The sequence below is a fragment of the Triticum aestivum genome, chromosome 4B (genome assembly GCF_018294505.1).
Source record: "Triticum aestivum cultivar Chinese Spring chromosome 4B, IWGSC CS RefSeq v2.1, whole genome shotgun sequence".
In the NCBI taxonomy this organism is placed as follows: domain Eukaryota; kingdom Viridiplantae; phylum Streptophyta; class Magnoliopsida; order Poales; family Poaceae; genus Triticum; species Triticum aestivum.
In genome coordinates, this window is record NC_057804.1 from 410,676,128 (window position 1) to 410,682,127 (window position 6,000).

Below are 6,000 nucleotides of genomic sequence, written 5' to 3' on the forward strand. Positions count from 1 at the left end.
TCCGTTGTTGATGGAAGAAGGACTCGCATCTGTTGATGAAGGCGAGCGGATCAGACTTGCCGTCGAACTTGGGGAAGTCCATCTTCTGGAACCTGGGCGGCCGATCATTGTGGTGCTGCCCATCATGGGCGGCGGCAGCGCTGGACGAAGAGGAGGACTTGTCCTTCTGGAGTGCGGTGACGGACGACTGCAGGGACGTCACCGTGGCCGTCAAGGCCTCGATCATCTTAGCCAGATCCGCGGTGGTCGGTTCTGCCATGCCGGAAGTGACCGAGGCGGCAGCGGATTGTGGCGATGTCGGGGAGCTGGGCGCAGACACAGGGGGGAAAGCGGCCGGCGGATGGAGCGTGGACGAGGAGGAGGATCGCCTGGAACCTGATACCAAGTTGTCAAGGGCCTCGGTGCCCAAGACAGCAGGACCTCGACTACGTAGTTCGTAGTCGCGGTGGATAGGAGCGCTAGGGTTTTTGCCTGGCTGCTCTATGATGCGGGAGGGGAAGATAGAAGGAAATAACTTTATTGCTTATCCCTAAAGGGTGCTAACTATCTGATATATAAAGGCCCCATGGGCTAATAACAAACTAGAAATCTATACGAAATAAACTAGTCTAGGAACTAATGTGCCCGGATCAGGACTCCTGTCCAGCCTGCGCCTTGCCTGATGCGGCCGTCGGCTGCTCCTGGCCGCGCGGCCCACGTCTGTAAGACGTGCCCCACATGACACCTGTCGCCAACAATTTTGCAGTACGCCGATGACACTCTCATCATTACCAAGGCTTCGAACGACGCATCCATACAGCTAAAAAGCATACTCCACAAATTCGCTATGGCAACTGGCCTCACTATAAACTTCACAAAAACCACGTTTGTACCTATGTTCGTCTGCCCTGTTCTCGCAGCCGACATTGCCACCACACTGCAGTGCACGACCTCCACCTTCCCGCAAATTTATCTAGGACTACCCTTAGCACCCACACGCTTACCTACTAATGCTTTCCTCCAAATCATAGAACGATGCCGGAATTTTTTGACAGGCTGGCGGGCCAAACTTCTCTCTAAGGGCGACAGAATTATCCTACTGTCGGTTGTACTCGACTCCGTCCTGATCTACTTTATGTCTGCCTTCCTTATTCCGAAGAGTGTTCTAAAAACACTAGACTCGATTCGACGAGCCTTCTTTTGGGCCGTAGAGGAAACCTGCACTAGTGCACAATGCTTAGTTGCCTGGAAAAATGTATGCAAACCAAAAAAGTTTGGGGGTTTAGGCCTGAAAAATCTTCATCAGCAGAACAAATGTCTCTTGATGAAATTCTCTGTAAAAGCACTGCTACCAGACCAAACGACTTGACTAGATTGGATCGCCCTGCACACTAATGCTTTCATCGCTCCACAAAATAGTCAGTCCTTCCTCTGTGATACTATCAACAAAACAACTACCAACGCTTCATGCTATCTCATTTGTACTCACAAAATAAGTTGGCCCTGGGAGCATTTTCAATTGGGAAGAGTTAGCCCGAGTGTTTACCAAAACATTCGAGGGCACCTGCAAGCGACCTGCTGGTTTGGCAGAATTGCAGCATTATGTTCGGAAATAGAATGAGACTTTGAGAGACTATATCCAGAGATGGACTACCCTTCATCACACAGTGGAGAATGTGTCAGAGCACCAAGTAGTTTGTGCCTTTAAAGAAGGCGTTCGCTACAGAGAGCTCAACCTGAAGTTCGGTCGGACCGGAGACATGTCTCTGACTCGGATGCTGGAGATTTCCACTCGATACGCTAACGACGAAGAAGAGGACCGACTCCGGAGCGGCAAGAACAAATCAGTTGCCCAAGATACCGGAGGAGGAAACTCCAGTCGGAAGCAAAAACAAAAAGCTGAGTCTGCAGGTCCTGCTGAGGAAGCAGTTTTGAATCAAGGAAAGTTCAAGGGGAAGCCTAAAGGGCCTTGGACCCCTAAAAAAGTGAAATCTCAAGCGGGAAATGATGTGCTTGATTTACCGTGTCATATACACACCAAAAAGGATGAAGAGGGAAATTTGATTCTTCCCAAGCATACCACTCGACAGTGTCGACTCCTGATTCAGAGTCTCCGAGAGGGCCAGCCCAGTAAAAAGGACAAAGAGTTTGATAAGGAGGAGGACAAAGAAGAACATGGAGGTTACCCCAATGTCAATGCCACTTTGGTGATTTTTACTGACCTCGAGAGCAAAAGTCGACTGAAAGTTATTAACAGAGAAGTAAGCATGGTTGCTCCGGCAACGACGACATATTTGAAGTGGTCAAAAACCCCTATTACATTCGACCAGTCCGACCACCCAACACACGTTGCTACCCCTGGGCGGCAAGCGTTGGTGGTCGACCCAGTCGTTGGGGGCACTCGACTAACCAAGGTTTTGATGGACGGTGGCAATGGCTTGAATATACTATATGCTGAGGCCCTCCGAGGGATGGGCATTTCGATGTCCAAGCTCAGTGAGAGCAACATGAGATTCCATGGTGTCATCCCAGGAAAGAAAGCCGACTCACTCGGTCAGATCACTCTTGATGTGGTTTTCAGTGATTCAAAGAATTACCGCAAGGAAAAGTTGACGTTTGAGGTGGTGGATTTTGACAATGCCTATCATGCCATTCTAGGCAGACCTGCTTATGCTCATTTCATGGCTCGACCGTGTTATGTGTACCTCAAGTTGAAGATGCTTGGCCCCAGAGGCGTGATCACAGTCACTGGAAATCGGCAGAGAGCAGAAGATTGCCTCCAGAAGGGCTCAAAGATCGCCGATGAACATATGGCAACAGTAGAAATGCAAGAATTCCAAAAGAATGCAGATCCGACTGATTTGTTGCGTACCAAGAGGCCTGCTTTAGAGTTCCGCATTTCAGTCGTCTGGTGAAACAAAACCGGTTCACATTCACCTGACCGATCCCAATGCACTCCGACCCATATCTCAACAACACTTGACGGCAAATAGGAAGAAGTGCTCATCCAGTTCCTCCGTGAGAACTGGGACATCCTCGCATGGAAACCATCAGACATGTCGGGTGTACCCAGGGGACTGGCTGAGCACCGTTTGCGAGTCAACCCGAAAGCAAAACCTGTTAAAGAGCATCTCCGTCGGTCCGCCGCGGAGAAGAGTAAAGCAATTGGCGAGGAGGTGGCTCGGCTTCTGGCTGCTGAGTTCATCCGCGAGATATACCACTCCGAGTGGCTCACCAATGTTGTTATGGTCCCCAAGAAAGATAAGTCACTTCGAATGTGTATTGATTTCAAGCGTATCAATCAGGCCTGCCCGAAAGATAATTTTCCTCTGCCCCGCATCGACCAGATAGTCGACTCAACTGTGGGGTGTGAGCGATTGTCCTTTTTGGATGCTTATTCCGGGTACCATCATATCCGACTGTATGGACCCGACGAAATAAAAACAACTTTCATCACCCCATTTGGGTATTTTGCTATGTTACTATACCCTTTGGCCTCAAGAATGCTGGTGCCACGTTCCGCATGATTAAGAAGTGCCTGCTCACTCAAATCAGTCGGAATGTGGAAGCATACATGGATGACATCGTGGTCAAGTCACGCAAAGGTTCCGACCTACTGACTGACCTCGCCGAAACCTTTGCCAACTTAAGAAGATATGATATCAAGCTCAGTCCGTCAAAATGCACATTCGGAGTCCCAGGTGGGAAGTTACTCGGTTTCCTATTTCCGAACGAGGAATCGACGCAATCCCAGAGAAGGTTGGCACAACCCTCCGAATGAAACGCCATGTGCATGTGCACGATGTTCAGAAGCTTACTGGTTGTTTGGCTGTATTGAGTCGATTCATCTCATGCCTCGGTGAAAAGGCATTACCTCTTTATCGACTGATGAAGAAGTCTGACAAGTTTGAGTGGAATGATGAAGCTGAAGCAGCGTTTGAAGAGCTCAAAGCCCTGTTTTCCACCCAGCCGGTGCTTGCCGCTCCAATCAACAAAGAGCCTTTACTGCTTTACATCACAGCCACTGGACAAGTTGTCAGCACGGTGCTCATGGTTGAGCGGGAAGAAGAAGGCAAAGCCTACAAAGTTCAGCACCCTGTGTATTATATTTCTGAAGTCTTGACTCCGTCCAAGCAGAGATATCCTCATTATTAGAAGCTTGTTTATGGAATTTACTTGACCACGAAGAAAGTTGCACACTACTTCTCAAACCACTCGATTTCAGTCGTCAGCGACGCACCATTGTCAGAAATTTTGAACAATAGGGATGCGACTGGTCGAGTGGCAAAATGGACGATTGAACTCCTTCCGTTGGATATCAAGTTTGAGGCAAAGAAAGCCATCAAGTCCCAAGCAATAGCAGATTTCCTCACAGAGTGGATTGAGCAGCAGCAACCGACTCAGATTCACTCGGAGCATTGTACTATGTTCTTTGATGGTCCAAGATGTTGAATGGCTCTGGTGCAGGAGTGGTTTTGGTATCCACAAGAGGCAACAAGCTCAGCTATGTCCTCCAGATTCACTTTGATTCTTCAAATAATGAAGCTGAGTATGAGGCACTGTTGTATGGGTTACGTATGGGAATTTCACTCGGTGTCCGACGCTTGATGGTCTACGGCGACTCAGATTTAGTGGTTAATCAAGTAATGAAGGAATGGGAGATCAGGAGTCCAACAATGACCGATTATTGCAATGCAGTAAGAAAGCTAGAGAAGAAGTTTGAGGGGTTAGAGCTCCACCACATACCCCGAATCAAGAATCAAGCCGCTGATGATCTGGCGAAGATAGATTCCACTCGGAAGCCTATCCCTAGTAATGTGTTCTTGGAGCATCTCCACACCCCGTCAATACAAGAAGATCCCTTCAAGGAAGAGCCCCCGCAACTGATAAGTTCAACCAATCTGACTGAGATTGAAGTCCCAACTGTAGTCAACTTGGTCATGGAAGTTTTAGTGGTCACGCCCGACTGGACGGTGCCATATATCGCGTACCTGCCCAGGCAGGAACTCCCAGAAGATGAAGATGAGGCCCGCCAGATCATCCATCAATCCAAAGCTTTCACCATGATAAGAGGGCATCTTTACGGGGAAAGTGTCACAGTAGTGGCTCATCGTTGCATCTCCCTAGAAGAAGGTCGAATGATTTTAAATGAGATTCACTCGGGGACCTATGTTCACCATGCGTCCTCTCAGACCATCGTGGCCAAAGCATACCAAGCAGGATTCTATTGGCTGCGTGCAAATGAGATGACAAAGGATATAGTCGACAAGTGCACAGGCTGCCAGTTCTACTCCAACATGTCTCACAAGCCTGCATCCGCCTTGAAGACTATTCCACTCATCTCGTCATTCGCAGTCTGGGGGTTGGATATGGTTGGACCCTTCAAGATCGGCAGAAGTGGTTTCACTCATTTGCTCGTGGCAGTCGACAAATTCACCAAATGGATCGAAGCCAAGCCTATCAAGAACCTTGACTCAAGAACTGCTATCAGTTTCATCAAGGAGTTGATATTTAGATATGGAGTCCCTCATAGCATTATCACAGATAATGGCTCCAACTTTGATTCTGATGAGTTCAGGGCGTTTTGTGCTTCCCAAGGCACTCGGGTCGACTACGCATCTGTTGCGCACCCGTAGTCGAATGGGCAAGCAGAAAGGGCGAATGGTTTGATCCTTCAAGGGCTGAAACCCCGACTGATGCGCGGCCTCAAGCACGCTGCTGGAGCTTGGGTGACTGAGTTGCCATCCGTCTTATGGGGATTGAGAACAACTCCGAACCGGTCGATTGACTGAACCCCTTTCTTCATGGTGTATGGTGCTGAAGCTGTGCTTCCGAGTGACTTACTGCACAACACTCCCCGAGTGGAACTCTTCTCAAAAGCTGAAGCAGAACAGGCACGCCAAGATGCAGTTGATCTCCTGGAGGAGGAACGTGAGGTGGCTCTGATCCGATCGACCATCTACCAACAAGACCTACGTTGATTCCATGCCCATAATGTCAGAGGTCAAGCATTCCAGGAAG